Source organism: Rousettus aegyptiacus, unplaced genomic scaffold (assembly GCF_014176215.1).
Source record: "Rousettus aegyptiacus isolate mRouAeg1 unplaced genomic scaffold, mRouAeg1.p scaffold_m13_p_4, whole genome shotgun sequence".
NCBI lineage: Eukaryota > Metazoa > Chordata > Mammalia > Chiroptera > Pteropodidae > Rousettus > Rousettus aegyptiacus.
The window spans coordinates 78,667,850-78,687,097 of NW_023416307.1; the positions used below are offsets into that span (position 1 = coordinate 78,667,850).

General features: G+C 29.8%; 1 protein-coding gene and 1 pseudogene across 3 annotated transcripts in view; both read right to left on the reverse strand.

Annotated features, from left to right (window-relative positions):
* The window catches only part of CADM2 (cell adhesion molecule 2), a 986,159-nt gene that overhangs the window by 495,314 nt on the left and 471,597 nt on the right, over window positions 1-19,248 (reverse strand). The window lies entirely within an intron of this gene.
* Window positions 5,620-5,738, reverse strand: LOC118601826 (annotated as a pseudogene).

The following is a 19,248-nucleotide window of genomic DNA, read 5'->3' on the forward strand; positions in this document are numbered from 1 at the left end:
TAATGCTTGAATATAAATAATTATTTACAATAAAGATATTATCCATCTCGTTCTGTTTAAAAAGAAGCATATATGGGTCTTTTTCACAGTAATAAACCAGTTTACAATTATATGTGCATAGCATGATTCAAATATAAGCTTTGAAAAAATTCTTCTTGGTTACCAGCACACATTCATCTTACTATCATAATTAGTTTTTTTAGTGTTTTAAGGTAAAGAGTTTGAGTGATGGTAAAGTTGTGCTTAGATCTGTTACTTTTAAATGATATTAGACAACAAATTATATTTTTAGCATTTAATTCTAAAAGGATAATTTTACTTTTAATAAAAGTTCTGCAACAGTTATTGAGACAACTGCCCCAATATTAATGTAGAAAATTAGCAATTAATGTTTCATGAAGTATATATTCGTTAAAATATAGTTAGTGTAAATGCACAAATACAAAGTCCAAACAGACTGCAGAATAAATAGAATTTTGTCAAAATAAAATAGAAACTTTGATTTTTTTTTCAAATTTGTGTGTGTTTATTTATAGTTTAATATGTGTTGCTGAAGTCTGACCTTCTATTATTGACAACTGTTAAGACAAGGGCTGGAAAGTTAGTCTTGCATATCTTGGTCCTGCTCAAACATTCTGAATAGAAGTCACACTTATTAACATCCCTTGAGCTAGTCAAACTTGTTTATATCATTTAGATCTTCTCTGAATTTGACTTTGCACCAACTTTGAGAGTTACAAGATGAAAAGCAGCTAAATTAAGCAGAACAAAACAAATAGCACCAAGCAAAAGGAACACTGAAGTCCAAATTTACTGCTCTTCTCTCTAAACTTTAGCAAGTAGCAAGGGTGGAGAGAGAGAGATGTAAGAGGATCAGTTTACTTCTCACAGATAGCAGTGACCCTCACCCCTACATATTTCTACATTAATGCTAGAAATTTCAAAATTATTACACTAAATTTTGTCATTTACTCTGGAGGAAAGTACAAACATATTTGAACATAAAAGAGAGGAAGAGAATATAAACACTTAGGATTTATAAGAGGAAAGCTGACTCTAGATGAAAAAAAAAAAGATGAAATTATGAACTTAAAACATACATCAGTAAAAAAGATAAATAAAAATACCAAAGAGCATTCTTTACTTACTGTTTGAATAAAGCTATTACTAAAGAGATGGAAAACCACTTACCACATTCTTAACGTTTTCAATACTTAAGTGTACTACTTGTGTGTCCGATACTCCTCTCCTTGACTAGTACACACTAATAAACATTTGTATAAGCATAGAACATATCTGTAAAATTTGAAAGTCCCTTAAACAATTTTGACAACGTGTCTCATGTCCCTTTTTATTTATTAACTTTTAGTTGTTGATTTCTAAATAGTCTTAAACTCTAAGATATGAACTGTCAAAATCACAAAATGAAAGCAAGTATAATATTAAAAAATAAAATCATCATGATTGCTATTCTATGGTAGAGGTTCTAAAACTTGGCTACATATTCTAATTACCTGGAAAGCTCTAAAAAAACACACATTGACATGGTCCCACAGCAAGTATTTGGGAGTTTATTGATCTCATTACAGACCGTTTAACTGTATATTTAATAAGTACCTCAGGTAAGCATAATGAACACCAGTAAAGAGAAACCTTTTCAAAGGTCTTAACCTTCTCAAGTGTGGGCTCAGTTTACTTGTTGTTACTATGTTATTTATTGATACTTTCCTAGTCACCACACTATTACAGTTTTTGCAACCAACAGTAAAGAAATATATGGTGTGATAGGACCCTATGACCATGTAAAATGGCTATTATCAATGAGATAAGCAATAAAGGTTGGGGAGGTTGTGGAGAAAATGGAACCCTCAGACACTACTGGTAGAAAAGTAAATTGGTAGAGTCAGTATGGAAAATGGTATGGAGGTTCTTCCAAAAGTTGAGAATAGGATTACTATATGACCTGGCAGTCCCTCTTCTAGATATCTACCCCCAAAATTTGAAAACATTTATTCGTAAAGATATATGTTGATTGCATCATTATTCACTGTGGCCAAGACATGCAAACAACTGAAGCATTCTACAATAGGTGATTAAGAAGATGTGGTACATGGTATATACAATGAAATATTACTCAGCCATAAGAAACTATGAAATACTGCCATTTGCAATGACATGGATGAATCTTGAGAATATTGTTAAGCAAAATAAGTCAGAGGGAAAAAAATCAAGAACTATACGATTTCACTTATATGTGGGGTATAAAACTGAAAGCAATAAACCAACAAACAAGGCAAACGAACAAACAAAAACTCACAGACAATAGTATGGTGGTTACCAGAAGGTAAAGGAGGATGGAGGAGATAGAAAAGGGTAAGAAGGGTCAAATATATGGCGATGGAAGGAGATTTGACTTTCGGTAGTGAACACACAATGTAATATACAGATGATGTGCTACAGAATTGTACATTTGAAACCTACATAATTTTGTTAAATTATGCTACCCCAATAAATTTAATAAAATTAAAAAAATGCATTATGTGATGTGACCCTATGAACAGATTTGCATGTATTATGATATTCATGTATATATCTAAAGCTTGTTTCTTTAAAAAATGATTTGTACACTTGTGTATTTTCTAATTTCTTCTTTTTTTAAAATACTGGTCATAAGCATCTAAACTGTTAACATGACTCACTAATAGGTTGCAGTCTGAAGTTTGAAAATTACTGCTTATTTCTCATTCACATGGAATACATTCTACATGAAAACAGCATACTCTAAGAAAATCAGAGAAATACAGGAGCTATGTGTTTGTAGACTTCCATTTGTTGCTTAATAAGATTCAATAAACATGTTTATTGACCAAGTAATTGTGACAGCATGCACCATATACTTTTTTTGAAGTAGCAGAACATTAAGGATCTACTTATATATTTATCATTTGATCTGATAAGTTATATAAACAGATGTGTGAAGAAATACACAAGGGTGTTAGCAAGCATTATTATGTGTTCAACTATTAAAGCATTGTATAACAATAAAATAAAAATAATCGAACTACTCAGTAAATATAATTTCTTAAAAGAAAGAATGAGACCACCATAATCTAGATTGTTATACTTACACAAAACAAAGAAAATAACATATGTATCAAGCAATGAAACCTAACTATCTATTATTAATTTCTAAGTAAAAAAGAAAAAAGAAAAAGGAAAAAAAAAGAAAAAAACCTCAGCTTTACATTGTATTTTAAAATTGTGAAATCCAGTAAACATATTTACAACCTGCCCTTAAATAATGATGTGATAATTAATGCAATTATTTTGGCAATGCCTTTGATTTCCTGATCGTATTTTCTAATAGCAACAGCAAGGTTATGCAAATACGGAAATGTTTTGAAATGTTTCTTTAAATGAAATTAATAAATTTATTACTTAATGATTTAATTATTTCTAGAAATCAAGTCAGTTTTTGTAATACCATTAATTTTCCCAATGGCTCATTTTTTTTCATCTGAAATATTTGAATAGATAATAATGCTTGTATTAGGGATATAGTTAAATATGTGTGGCTTCTGTATCATCTAAAACTTGTACTGGGAACGAGAGGGTCTTTTTAGAAGTTTAATAATATAGGACCTGCAAAAAAGTTCTCTATAATCTATATTCCCTTTCTTAAAAGTGACAAATAAATCCTCAAGAAGAAGTTCTATCATGAGGGAATATGGAAGTACTTTCTGTTGACATAAACAGTAATTGATAAGGTTTTCTCGAATACTTTCATAGAAATGCTGATGTATTACACTTAGGATTACTAGTTAGCTCTGATTTCCTTTCAACTTTTGCCTCTGGATAAGCTCAACTACTCCCAGGAAGAAACACTGATCAAGTATATTTGTCACGCGAGCAACTATAATAAGATAATTCATCATAGTCTGTCAGAGTTTTACTCTAGAAAGACTGCTGCATTTTTATCCTTACTTAAAAATCTACTGTCACTCCTGCTAAAAATTTGGTAGACATTTTATGCATGTTTAAAAGCCCTTCCAAACTGATAGTGGCAGATAATTAAGTTACCAGCTATCAAAGCTTCTTCCCGCCCCCCCCCCCACAATATGTAAGACACCATGGACTCACATGGCTAGTTTAATCCGACCTATTCACAGAGCATGATTCCTTGTTCCCTTTCCTTTTTTCTTAATAGTAGCCAATGACCAAAGTAATTCACAATGACAAATGAAGCCTTTTCCAAGAGTCTAATTGAGCAATTTTGTTTTCCTTGGCAAGACCTGAAATTTACATTCTGAACACCATTCACTAAGGTGGCAAGAAATAGTGGTCATGAGGAAATAGGTGGATTAAGGATTTCTGAAGTATATATAAGTAAACTGTTCCTAAGTGTACCATGTTATATATATATCTCAATAATATTTCTTGTTATTCAGTTCATTTACTAAATTTCTTATTCTATGTTTGTCCTTTACTTGAAATCACAAAAAGTTTCCTTCTGATAAGCATTTTGAGTCCAAAAGCTTCGGTGACTTCTCTTTCATTCTCTTTTTAAATAAGACTCTCTGCATCATTCAGTGTTTTAAAGGCATTTTTTTTTTAAAGAAGCAATATATCAGCCTTTTGCAAATGTTATGGCATCTTTGTATACTACCTTAGAAATAGATTATATACGCTTTAAGAAGAAAGGAACATCATAAACATTTTAATTTGGACTTTATTATCAAACGTTTACTTTATCCTCATGTAATATACTTTTTATACCACTATTAAACAAAGGAACATGCCATTATTGATACCACAGCACTGCCAAGGTAATTCTACATAGAATATATGCGTATATGTATGTGTATATATGTGTATATTTATATCTTTACTAAGTGAAAAAAAGAAAAAAATATGTGTAAGATATAATTTTTATTCTCTTCTAGTAATTTATATTTTTCAAGATAATAATCAATATAATTTTGGAAAAATCATGGAGCTCTAGTGCTTTGGTGATTCTTTTCTCTTTTTCCCCCAAATATTGAGTATTGTGTTTATAGTACCATTTTCATCTCTAGACAAGCTTGGTAAATTTTTTTGAAAAATATGTTTTCTACCTTAATATGGGATGAAGATATAGGTGAAAGTGATTTACTGTTCATCAAATAGCTATTCACATAGAATGTGGAGCATCACTATAATATGGCTCAATATTTTCTCCCATCTCTTAAGGAAGAAATTTCAAACTTTTTGAGCATATGAGATTTAATACTGACCTTCTATATAAAATTGATCTTAAATTACCCTAATTACTACCTTTTCATAAATCCTCAGTATTTGCTTTGACTATCATAAGTATTAATATACAGTTTGTGTTTTGGGGTTTTACATTATTTTCTGCTTAATTCTTCCAAATATGTTTAACACGTTTGAGAGTATCTAATTAAAGATAACATATAAATGCATAGATCTAGAGATAAATGGTACAATTATTTAGTATTTAAATAATTTATTTTATTTTATTTATTATTAATTTTTTTTTTAGGCGAAGCAACCCTTGGTTGACCTCACAGATTTCATGGACCTTGTTAGTTAACAATCCTTATTTTTTTTTATTGTTTATGCCTACAGCACTTGGTCTTCCTAGGTGGTCTACCATCCAAGTACTAACCAGGCCCAAACTTGCTTAGCTTCCGAGATCGGATAGGATAGGGCTTGCTCAAGGTAGCATGGCTATAGACTTAAATAAATTTAAATGTTTATGATTTTAATACTTTGTGAGATTATATGCAATCACATGCATATATTATCTCCTTATAAATTTCTTGAAGTTTGAGTTATGAAAATGGATAAGCTCTATAACATTTGGAACCAACTAGATCCTCATTTTATTTTTTCTGCCCTTTATGATTTCCCCCTTGCCAACTACCTAATTCATAAGGTGTTTTGATATTATTAAAAGTGCTTGGGTGTTCATAGTATTTCATTATAATGCTAAAGTCTTGAAAAAAATAATTTTTTAACTTATAATACTGACTCACAATTTTCTTCTTCTTTCCTCAAATGAATGTATGTGACGAATAAGTTAAACAAAAAACACAGAGATCCAAAAATGTGTTATTACTAAATACCATTTGATAAGCAATCACAAAACTCAATTGCAAGTGCTATGAAATGCATCCCTAAATATTCTTAAGTCTTTGGTAATAGAACTAGAACCACTATGAGTTAATAACCCATTCTTGGCATTAACTGTTTAACAGCTTACTTGAAAATTTCTCTTTGAATAAGCAAGCATTCAAAAAATTTAAATGATCAGATGACAAACATATTTTGACAATAGGAACACCTCAAATCAACTCAAGAATATCTCTGCTATGTACCTGAAATGTGTCAGAAATAAATTTATTTAATTAAAACCAATAAACCATTAATTAGAATATACAATATAATTTTATGTATCACTATGAGAAGAAATTTCATCAATTAAACTGCAGTATATCAACTATCTTCAAACACATCTCAGTTTCAGAAATGAAAAATGTTGCACTTTAGAATTGACGAACTAAAACAATCTGGCTATATGATTTTCTTGGAAAAGAAACTCTTAATGATCCCTGAAAACTGAATATTCTGTCTTTATTCTGAGCAAAAAAAAAAAAAAAAAAATTAAAGAGCATTGGTAGTTGGTACAATTTTGTTCACTAAAATTTTCATAGAATTTGGGACAAACCTGCTTAGAAAGCATATAGAAGTAAATAATTTTAGGGGAATAATACTTTAGTAAATATCCTCAGTATCATTATATCAGCAGTGTGTGTATATCCTAAATACACACACTGACCAATAAATTAAAAAAAAAAGTCTATAGGCTGTCTTTTTAGAAGATTTATAAATGATATTGATAAAGCCTAATTAGAGAATTAAGCAGAATTCCACTCATATCAGTTTTTTTTTTTTTAACTTGAACTCTATCTGATTTTCTGTAAGTTTTTAGCAATTCTCCGCATTGAATGTAACCTAAATGCCATGTATTTTGGAAACCTCACTAAGGACTTACTGGATATCAAGATAAATAACTTTAATTTTGAAGCTTGCTAGAGGAATCAGTAAAATAATAAAATTTTAAAGAGACCCTAGAGACACTCCATCAAAAATGTCCTTGCTACCGTAACCATCAGGAAAGAATTATATAAGTGCCTTACTTTTTTTTTTCACAAATGTATCTGAAAAAGCTACGTAGACCCAGACCAAAGACATATATCACCTTTATTAGAAGTATGTTCATATTTAAATAAACTAAAATCAATATTAATTCTCACACACAGACAAGATAAATTTGTATTTCCAAGACTGCCAATGAGAATGCCAGATTTTAAAGCGGAGAAAATTTATGTCTCAAAACATTAAATTTATCAAGTCAGTTCAAGGGCACCTTAAGGGCACCTTAACTAGTAAGCTTTCTTTAAATTTTTGACCTCTTTGCCACAGACCAAAAATCATGGTACCTGAAAAACAAAATACTGTCAGACTATGAAATTTACTAATGAAGAATTTGAATTTTCTGTGAAAATGCTCAATCATTTGCTGTGATTATTTTTGATCTTGTCTATCATATTCCCTGTGAGAACAAGAACATGTTTTATTGTTGTAATTGTTGTTGTTACTGTGTTTTTGTTGTTCTTCAAAGAAGCAACAAGAATATTAGAAAATTTGTGAAACCATTAAAATGTATAATTATAGGAGTTCCAATTATACTCAAAATAGCTTATTGTAGATACTATGAGTTCACAATCTGTACTCAATGTACATACATCAATCCTTTTGCTGTTAGAATAACATTTTAAAATAAGCAAAAACTGGTTTCCTGAATCTAATATACATGAAAAGACTTTAAGTTTTTAATATGTAAAACATTATGCAAAATCAGTCATTAACATTACTTCTTTTAAAATGATATATTAGACCTTCAAAAAAGTCAATAAAACTGACTCTGAGTAATGGTCAAATTTTTGTATATATATATTCAATTCTCATTATTTATGGTATTTATTTTATAGAGTCACTGTGGACACTGAATTAGTGAATAGTGAATTACTGCTCCTAAGAGAAATACAGAATTAGGTTCCTGCAACCCTCAGGTCAAAACATTTTTGTCAGCCAATTAACACATAAGCTTGTTTTATGTGTGTTTCTATTTAAAGACATTTAATATATATTTCTAACAAGTATTTCTATACAGTGTTTATTTATAATAAGCCACTAGCTATTGAAGGTTTAACATGTTCTCTACTCTGGATACCATAACCATATATTTCTTAGGCTTTCAACCTAACAACATTGCTGTCCACTGTGCTTTAACTCTTTCTGCACTTAAAAAAATAATAATAATAATACACCTCCCTGCTAGTGTTCATTTAACATCACGTGCAGAAATGCTACATTTTCTAGGATTTGACATTTTCAATGATCTAGAATTACTATCTATTGTAAATGGAAATACCACTACTAAAAACGTTATGCTATAAATAGAATGATATCATTTGTTTCCAAAGACTATGGATATGCTATAGTGATACAAAATAATATGAAAGCAAGTTATTGTGTGGTAAACTTTGGCAGTAAGCTTAGGACTGTAATCTATGAATTACCTCGAGGTAAATGCTGTAGCTGCAAGTGCCATTGGTGAGTATTCTTGGGGCAAATGAGAAATGGGTTAAATAAGCTGCAATATCATGAATCCATAAATTTAACCACATTTTTATCTTCACTATAGCTTAGTCATATATTATAGATGTTACTTTAGAACTTTGCTGAATGGCTTCATGGACTTTTTTGAATTTTCTCTCTTTTTTTTTTTTTTGGATGAACCATATTATTGATTATTAACATTAATTCAAGGCCAACAGCACTATAACTTATGACTGATACATTTTCTCTGGAAGGCACATCATAACCTTCTTACACTTAGAAACACTAGACAGCACTTCAGCACAGAGCTTGCATGCCATTTTTAATAGTGAAATCATTAACCAAAAAACCTCTACAAAAATGCAAAAATGAAAACATGACCATGAAAAATGAAAACTAGATCATGAAAAACGAAAACTAGACCATGAAAAGGACACTTGTTTGTAGTATAAAAACTGAAATAATAGGTAGAATGTCTTCATTTTTGTCCTTAGATGAGAACATGCTCTAGTGGGGTCTTAAATATTTTACCACTCTGCACATGTCAATGAATGACCACAAAAGTGCTCGTGCTTTTGATTTTGGAGTACATTTTAGCAGGTAGGAAATTTCACAAATAAGAAATCTGTGAATAATGAGGATGAATTGTCTGAGTGTATATATAAAAATTGTTGATTTTTTTTCCCTAAAAGTTGAAGACAATATTTAAAAGCCAATTATCTTGACTGTTTCCCCATGTGTCTCATAGTTCTTGACCTTCTTCCTGTTCTCTAAGAGGAATAAAAAATTTTAGTGTAAAAACTGAAAGATTTTTTAAAAATCCTACTCACTCTTTGATAAAGCATGTACTTTGAAGTTATGTTCCCAATTCAATAATCATAAATGAGAACTAAAAAGCTTCTTAAGAATTGTAATAGCTTTTCACACACATTTTTTCTAACATATTCCTAAATTAATATCTTAAAATATATTTTGTCTATATTCGCTTTTATCTGAATGAAAGTTTATTCTTTTAATATATAACTATAGCCAGTCAAGATGACTGAGTATATAAACACTGTCTTTGCCTCCTCTCACAACCAAATCAAAATTACAACTACAGAACAACCATTATTGAGGATTGCCTGAAGTCTAGCTGAATAAAAGTCTTACAAGTAAGGATATATAAAATAAGCCACCTCGAGACTGGTAGAAGGAGTGGAGACATGAAACAGCCTGGTCCCATACCTGAGTGTGACTGTTGAGAATCAAGAGGGCTATCTCAGGTGTGGAGGTCCCCTCAGAGAAGTAAGGGCTCCCAGCCTCACACTGGGCTCCCCAGTGTAAGGTTCTAGTGCCTGGAAAAGAAGTCTCTACAACTTCTGGCTGTGAAAACCAGTGAAGATTATGGCTGAGTGAGATGGAGGGCAGCTGGGATTTTTGTTAAAGGACCCATTTATTGACTAACTAATGGACTCACTGGCTCTGAGCTTCAGTGCTGGGGCAGCTGTTGGAAAAAAGCCAAGGATGCAAAAGAAGAAACTGAGTTGTTTGGTTTCAGATTGAGGAAAGGAGGGGCAGCTTTCTCCCAGACAGAAGTGTTGGCAGAATCCATTGTTTCTTTGCTGAGCCTTCCCCCTCTGGGCATGTAGATACAAGTTACTGCTATATCTGAGTCTCCATCATCCTTGCTAATATGAGTCACCTGGTCCTGGTGATTCCCTGAGAGCATGCCCCACCCATCTTGCAGGCCAACCCAAGCACTACCCACAACCAGCCTGTTTGTTGCTTGGCCTCTCTAGGAACTTCTAGGCACATCTGCAACAATATCCTAGAGGGCATTATGCTGAGTGGAATAAGTCAGAGAAAAACAAATGCCATATGATTTTACTTACATCTGGAATCTAAAGAACAAAATGAAAAACAAAACAGAAACAAAATCAGATACAGAAAATATTTCAACCATGTCCAATGGTAGGGGGTTAGGGGGATAGGTGAAAGAGGGGGAAGGGATTAAGTACAAACTCATAGTTAGAAAATTGTCATAAGGATGTAAAGTATAGCATAAGAAATAAAGTCAATAATATTGTAGTAATTATGTACTAAATTTATTGGGGGTGATCACAGTTATATAAATATCTAATCACCATATTGTACACCTGAAACTAATATGTATTGTATGTCAACTGTATTTGAAAATAAATTATTTAAAAAAATAAAATGTGAAAAAAATGTAGATATAAAAGCTTATATTTCTTTAGAACTCTCTATTACTCTCCCAAACAAGAAGACTAGAGTCAAACAATTTAGCTTCATTTTCTACCAATTCTTTCTCATATTTTATGCATGAGGCACTCTGAGTTTTTCATGATTTTGCAAATGCTAGTCACTCTGTTGAGAATAGTTTTATTGTCTATATAAGACACGCAGATTCATAAAGATTCTTGTTTATGGTGATAATAATTGTCTTAATAGCCAAAATAAATGTTCTAGAGTCATCTACTTTGACTTAAAATAATAAAGGTGCTAGATATGTATACTTGAGTCTTCTCACTCTTTGCACAAACTGAATAGTTAAATTCAAAATAAACAAATAAATAATCTAGGCTGAATAATATAATGGACTCTAAAATGTAAACTTAATTCCTAAGAACAATAAAATATTTGGTATTAAAAAATACCTAAACTACAATAAAATATAATTTCAGAAAAATGTACGTAAGATTAGTTGATACGGTAGGCATTCGTAGGTCTTATTTATCTTTGAATGCCTAAATATAAATAAATGAAACACTCAATGTTCTATAGGTAAATGAATTTTTAAAAATTTGAAGTTTCTAAATAATTCAGAAAAGGGTATAAGACTAACAAATAGAGGAAAAAACACAGTTGTTTAATTCCTGCTTTAATTTCACAAAGACAGGATTTTAAGATAGAACACTAATAAGAAAAAAAATATTTTTAAAAGGGTAAATTCAATTCCTGATATGTAGGGGAACCCTCAGATACTTTAAATACTTGCTTTCTAATCTAGACAAACCACATCATAGGGTATTACAAAAATTACTGATGTGGTTGTTGATAGTCTTCCAGAAACTAAGAAATAAAGTTATGTGGAGAGATATTTCAGGTGACTGGGCTTTCAATTTTTAAAATAGACAAAAAATATTGGATTTTAGATACTTGGAAAATAATCTGTAATCAGTATCATATTAGGTAATTCAAGGTACAAAACATGCCCCAATCTAATTGTTTCACCTTGTGTTTGGATGTACACTAAGCTAATATATTTAAAGAAGATTCTAAACTCCAAACTATAATATGCAGATTTTTATCAATAATTTTATCAATTCTTTGTCAATAAGGTGAAGAAATATTAGTTGAACTGTGGTAAAACGATTCCAGCAAAAAATGTGAATCATTGTATTAATATAAATTTGAAGGAGACTTGTTTTTTTTTTACCAGCCTTTGACTAAAAAAAAAAAAGTAATCATAAAATTTTTTGAAAAATTATATAATAAGGAAAAATAATGTGAAATTCATGCCAGGCAGGTAAGTTCTAAAAGGATATTCATAATTTCTTAGAGCTTATAAAGATTGGAGCATTCAAATGCTGAAAACAGTGATGGGGAGCTATTGCCCTGAGTCATTAGCTGCACTGAAGCACTAAATCCTTATATTTAAAGGTAGGAAAGAAAAAAAAAAAAAAACTGCTAAGGTGTCTAGTAGTGTTTACTTTCAAAAAAAAAAAATTCAGGAGATAAAAGCATCTGTCAAATATTTGAAGGATTTTCTAAGGTACAATCAGGAGGTATATTCCAATTTGGTCCTAAGGGAATATAACCAAGACAAGTGTCTATAAGCTACTGAAAAGTAGATTTTCATTCAACTTGAGAGAGAATTCTAAGTTCAAAGTGTTCAAAATGGGATTGAATGATTTGGCAGAGCAGAGAGCTATTTATCAAAATATGAATAGGAGGAAAGTTAAATTGCAGGTGCTTAAAAGCTTCAGAAAGAATTCCTCCCATGGGGGGGAAGTGACTTCTAAATTTCACTTCAATTTTTTTGATACTTTTTCTCCCTTAACATAGAGATTTACAAATAATAAATATTATTTTCAAATATATACAATCTAAAATTATTATATTCTTTAGTACATATTAACGTTATGGTCACAATATTTCAACTATAATTCACAATGTACAAATACATTTCAGAGATTAGTATTAAGAATGGAATTAGCTAATAATTCATACATTTCATAATAATAAGTATGATACTGATTGTAATGTTGAAATAATTTGTGTTGACTAGTCTATTTGGCAAATACACAATTAATGATGGAGGTAACTCCATTGATTATAAAATCAATAGTCTAAGAGTATAATCTCTAAATAACTTTAATAAAAAAGTGATTGATTTACACAATAAAGTTTTTCAGATAAATTAGACATATTTATTAGCTTTTTACAAATATTTAAAGAAAAATCCTTAAAGTTTTTCTAGAAAGTATATGTAAGACAAATAATATTACTATCTCCTTAGAAAGGAACATATGTTGATATACACATATATTTAAAATTAAATCCAGAATTGAAATCAACAGTCTTTTTATCTCTGGCGAAAATGAATGAGAAAAGTGAATAAGTTCTTGTTAGTAAGCATTATCCAATAAAGAAAAAAATAGTCCTACTTTCTAAAAAGAGAAATTGTTTCATAATGACCTGCAAGATGCAGCTCTAAAATCTAAATAAGTATTCCCGCATTTTTAGTAAAGTGCACTGCCAGTTTCAGCGGTACTGACAGTGCTTCTCTGTCAGAGACCAAAAAAAATTTCTAGTGTAATTCTTTTAAATGTATATCATATGTTGTGTGAAATATTTCAAGTGGGATGACTAGACTAACATTTTCTATGCTATTTAAAGTTGACCCAGGGTTCCTGGACTATAATCATGTATTTGGACTCAGGGTAGGATAAATCAGCAAAATAATAAAGAACAAGCAGGAGCTAGATTCTTAGAGAAATAAGCAAAATGACCTAAGGCCAATCCACATATTTATGATCTAAACTAGTAATTCTAGGATTTTCCCTTTCTACCTTGAATTCCTTTGGGCCACCTCACATTGCACTTTTAGCTAAATGAAGAAATAATCAAGAATGTGAATCTATCCCTTGCCCAAGTTTTAAAATTCCAAGGTCATGCATAAATGATTTAGAGAATTGTTTGTTATCTTAAATTATCTGCCCCACTGATCCCTTACAAAAATGCAGATCATTAAGCTTGGACTGAATAAAGCTATTCACAGAAGAACAGAAAATTAACATTACAGGTAGTTGTAACTCTAAAGATCCTACCCTTGTCTGCTTTACTGTAGCCATCATCCATTTCTTTTTGAATACTTGCAGGTTACTTAGTTGGAATTATAATTAAATTATAATTATCATTAAAGCCTGTAGTGACTGTCACCTGCCCATACACCCGATTGGGAAATAAACCACATCATACCACATACACAAAAATTACACACAACCCAAGAGAAAACTTGATATAAAATACAGATTTGCATGTAGGATGATAAAAAAAAAAAAAACAATACTTTTTAAATATATAAATTATGTCTGACTATTTCTTTCTCCCTGTTCATTCTCTAGTTGATTGGCATTTTCATCAGCAGTGTGACATCAGCAGACCTACAAGAGAATTATAGCAATGCATTTTCCCTAAGGCTACCATTTATACTATAAATTATGAATGCATTATTATGCTGCCACTTTGGTTTTGAAGAGCTTATGTTAATTAAAGGCTAAGAAAGCACACACGCAGCACAATTATTTTTAATTAAGATTAAAATAATGCAGTATGTCAATACAGCCCTCAATGGAAAAGATGGCTTAATGTGTCACCTCAATTTCTTGTCTATGTAGTACAGCCATGTCTATGCTTGTTTTTAGTTGCTTACCTTTTAAGTATATAAACCTTCAGTTCACCCAGAGATTAAATTTTTGCTGGAGACAGTTCTGCATACAAGTAATTATAGAGTGAACATTATATATGAGACACTATCCTTTCTGAAATGAATACAAAGTTATAAAATACAAGAGTATGTTTTAGGAGTTTGCAATCATGTTTTAAGTAACCTCTGAATTTGTTCCTAAAATGAAGACTAATTATCTTCATATAAATTGAAGTTGAATAATGAAATTATGTACAGCAAATGAATGAGAACATTATAAAACAAATATGTTTGACTGTATTTCCAGAAGTGTAAATTTTTGATTTTTTCCTGCAATTTAAAATTAAGAAACTGTGAGTTAGTATTTTCTTTCAACTAAAAAGTAAGCCTAATTAATTTATTCTTATTGCTACAAAAATGAATATTACATAATTGAGTAAACTTTGTTTAATTTAGAATAACTCCAATTTCCCTATCTGCCAAGTTTATAAAAAGAAGTTGATCTTGCAAAGTATTTAATCTTTTTATTCTAAAAACCACAAAAAACTCCAACTCATGGTATTTATAGGCAATAAATATTTCAGACTTGCTGTTGTGTTGTTACATGTAAGGATTTATGAAATAAGATTTGTCATGAGTATATAAATGGCAGTTTCCATAAAAAATGGAACTCTTAAAATATATCAGTTAGGAGAAATTGCACCTCACACAGGGATATGCTCAAATTCCATTTTCATTTATTCCTGCCAGAAGTAAAAATCTTAGATCTGAGAAGGAATCTAAATGTTTAACTTTGTCCTAGCAGTAACTCAGGCCAGTCAATGGCCACGTGTGCTGAGGACAGGAGAGCACCAGAGATTCCTTCAGGGAACTCGGATGCTGACTCATTCAGCGCAGCCTGCCCAAATTGAGTTTGTCGGGACTCTATTAAAAGGAAAAGACATAAATTAGAAAGGAAGAAAGTATAACTAAAATTTTTCATTCAACAGTTTGCTTAATTTTAATTGGTAACTTAATACCTGTGCTTGTTTCTGTGGCAAAGAAGTTCTATTTTTAACAGGAGACAATGTTCCCTCATAGATAGCTCCAAAAAAATTACATAGAAGAGAAAAAATATATGGTGCCTGATGTAAAACATGAAATTTGATAAATATTGATATGTACCTTAGAGATATTCATATTATTTAAACTAGGTACCTTTAGAAGGATATCATTAATAGCTGTGTCAGAGCAACAAAAAAGAAAAAACCTGAACACACTAGATTATAGAATTATATGTACAAGAAAGAGGGCTTTTCAGCTTATTTTGTAACCGCATAAATTTACTTGGAAAAATCTAAAACCATAAAATGTCTTTAAATAAATCTATATTGATTTATTAGATACTGTTTTGATTGAATGCTCATCAATCAAATGTATATTGATGCATTAAAATGATTGTATTTGTGAAGTTACTAATATTGTTTGTAAAAACTCATTGTAGCATATTCAATAAAGCAGAAACATTACATAATTGTTTTGATTTTTTAATGGAGAGGATTGTTTTGCCTGATTAGCCTTAGTCCATAATGAATAGCTTCCATTCTAACCAACCTTTCCTTGACATCTTTGATTCGTTGTTATTTATCAATTTATACAGACATAGAAATATGATTAGTCCAGTACCAGAATAAAAAAACAACCCATATGCTACTATTTTTAGCTTTCCTGTCTTTTCCTATCAAATCTATCTTGCACTTAGAGAATGTCTTTAATGTTTGGAAAAATGTAAGAATCATCAGTATTGTTTCTTTTTTTTTATGTTAAATATCTAGATATGATGTCTTACTATGAGTAGCTATTAAGTAAAATATAATTTTCAATGATAAACATTATCTTAGCTAGGCTAGTAAAAATAATACATAGATAAATCTATTCTGAATGGACTTTCTCTTTATATAGAAACAATCCATTTACAAAGAGAAAACTTGTTTATTTTGTGTTGATAGGAGGGAAAAATTCAATACATTGTATCCCAAATATAAAGGTTTTAATAAGTTAAATAAATTACTTCTAAATTTTATTTTAATATTCTTGTTTTTAAAATGAATATGTAGAATTGCAGTTATTTCTTAAAATGTAAAATAATAAAGATTTGTTATCTTTTTAAAAAATCTAAAATTAGAATGTCATAAATGATTAAATGTTGAACTACGACTAAAACAGTAATTTTCTTTTTCCATTTAGTGATGCCTGGTATCTTTTATAGACTAGAATAAAGTTATGCAGACAAAAACTTCAAGTGGTTAGAAGAATAGATAAAGCAAAGGAGGAGACATATTTAAGCTTTTCACACAATTTAAATAAACTTTATAAAATGTTTTAAAATGTAACATCAAAAGTTATTTCTGCCATACATGCTCAAATGATGCTATACTATATTTATTAGTTGTTTTTATAGTTGTGATTTTATTAGAAAAAATTATGAAGCAAAATAATCCAGAAATTAATTTAAACTTATAAAACAGAATCTATAATTCTATAGAAACAAGTTTGAATTGTCAAGTAACTCACTTTCTTGATACTTATTTTTTCCATTTGATTTATTACTCAAAAAAATTCTAATTTCAAACAACCCCAATTTCATTCAGAATGACAAGGTTTATATATCAGCTGTCATATAACTAAAAACATGATTGGTACACATTTCATACTTTTACAGCCCTGATATAAGGCAAGGACCATCATGTTTGCTTTGAAAATGAGCAAAATATAACAATCATCAAACATGTTAATCACCTTCACAGAGCAATCTATAAATTTCAGGTTATATGATGCAGGATCTGCTTTAATCCTTTGACTTAAAATAACAAATGGTAACCTAAGTATTCTAAGAAAAATTCAGAGCAAAAAAAATATTTTAAAATATCTAAATATGCTTTTTTAAATAAATTAAATCTGTGTCTGCCTACATGTGACCTGTAAATTGTTTTTTCCTGCAGCTACCTAAATTCAATATTCATATTATGTTATTTTAATCTCAAAACTAAGAGTAGATATTTTTCTTTGGTAAAAACAAATCACATATTAATGGCTTAAGAACTTAGAATGACAATGATTCTTGAATGGTATTAATTGTGAAAACACCTCAGAAATTTTCAATGTCCTATGCTAGATATCAGCAATAAGATTAATTTACAGTAGACTTTTCATTAAGTAGAGTACTGAATAAAAAGGGTACTGGGATTAATTGAATTTTCTTATTACCTTAAGTCAAAAACATTAAAAATATTTTTCACTCTTGAAATTGATTTTTCCCCCTAAAATGTCTCTTAGCTCATATATTATAATTCATGCAGCCAGACAAGATAGATAAAACTGCAAATTTCAAATCAGAAGTTTTGAGTTTAAGTCTTGAATCTATAAACTTAGGTGTGTGATCTTGAATCTATGACCTTTGGTTAACAGCATAGTCCATCTATGAGTTCATTTTCTGCCTGTGTAAAATAGGAATAACAAAAGCTATTCAAATGATTTTTGTGTGAATTAAATATGAAACAATAAATGGAAGTGGCTTGCAAATTGCAAAGGATTGTTGGAAGCTAATGTATTACAAAATTTGTTAATAAATTCTGTCAACTCAGAATATTCAAAATATTTCTAGTATTTTAGAATTATGATTCAGAATAACAATTCATGTAATACTGGATTTCAATGATAAATATTTAAAAAATGGCATTTGATCATGTCCTAACTCTAGGAAGATGTTGGGCTATTTTTGTAAATAAAATCTTCATGTTAGCTTGGCTCAGTTTTTATTATCTCTGTCCTCTATATTTAGAATATACACTATAAAAAAAAACAAAACAAAACAAAATAAAGTTTCATTAAGGGTCATTATTTTAAAATTTTTTCCTATAAATTATTAATGCTGATGTATTAATTGATGTTATGGATCACAGAAAGATCTAAATAGTACATTTCGAAAACAGAAATGTTAAACTTATGAATCTATTAAACTAAAAATTCTAATATTCTCACCATAATTTTGTAGAATGAATCTACTATGCTATCAAGATCTCAGTCTAAAGAGACACAATATAAATAAAGGAATTATCTTATTTTAGGATTTCTATTCTCTGGTATTCTAATTGCATAAGAACAAGATTAATTCTGACTTAGCCATTCACAGTAAAACAGAACTTTATTTTATATTAATGTAAACACAGATACCTTCTTTCAGTCTTCAAGTTATAAAAATGATATATAAAGTAATGTAAAATAAAATGTTTCCCTCTTAATTTTTTTTAAATTTTAATTACTCTGAAATTATACTAAAACTGAAGTCTTTCATTTATTGAATAGAAAAAACACTGAAACAGTAATTGCATAAGATTCTCAATACTGTGCCCATGGAAAGATGTAAAATAGGCCTAATAATCTGAACAAATTTAATAAATATATATAGAAAAATTTTGTTATTAAAATCCATTGTTATGATTTTTTATTGTATCTTTCACGTATGAGGTACAAACACAGCCTCAAACTTTCCTCAGTAAAACTGAAACAAAGATATAATAAAATCATGTACATCGTCTCATCATCCTTAGAAAGCGTTGCATCTTAAACACACCACAAGTGACTAC